The sequence below is a fragment of the Monopterus albus genome, unplaced genomic scaffold, assembly GCF_001952655.1.
Source record: "Monopterus albus unplaced genomic scaffold, M_albus_1.0 scaffold324.1, whole genome shotgun sequence".
NCBI lineage: Eukaryota > Metazoa > Chordata > Actinopteri > Synbranchiformes > Synbranchidae > Monopterus > Monopterus albus.
Genome location: NW_018128204.1, coordinates 526675 through 526972, shown reverse-complemented (window position 1 = coordinate 526972; position 298 = coordinate 526675). Strand labels below are relative to the sequence as shown.

General features: G+C 39.6%; 1 long non-coding RNA gene across 1 annotated transcript in view; it reads right to left on the bottom strand.

Annotated features, from left to right (window-relative positions):
* Window positions 1-6: 6 nt before the first annotated feature.
* The window catches only part of LOC109974194 (uncharacterized), a 1063-nt gene continuing 771 nt past the window's right edge, over window positions 7-298 (bottom strand). The window contains exons 2-3 of the long non-coding RNA XR_002276933.1: window positions 222-274; window positions 7-119 (exon numbers count right to left, since the gene is read on the bottom strand). This is a non-coding gene — a long non-coding RNA (uncharacterized LOC109974194). The remainder of the gene's footprint in view (window positions 120-221; window positions 275-298) is intronic.

The following is a 298-nucleotide window of genomic DNA, read 5'->3' as shown; positions in this document are numbered from 1 at the left end:
AAGGGTGGTTGTAGTTTGCGCGACTGGGTCGGTTGTTGTAGTTTGCGGGGTAGTTATAGTAGGAATGGTGGTTGTGCTTTGTGCATTTGTTGTAGCCAGCATAGTTGGGGCTGTTGGTTCTGTAAACATAAATGAATATAAAAGATGGATTATACATGAATTTTATCAAAGCAGGAAGTAATGCAATTTAAACATAAAAACTAAGGGGGGGTTCTACTCACGACTTCCAACAGTCACAATGACACATCGAAGCTCTGAGTGATACTTGTCTGAACTGTAGAATTAAGTCAATGCAATA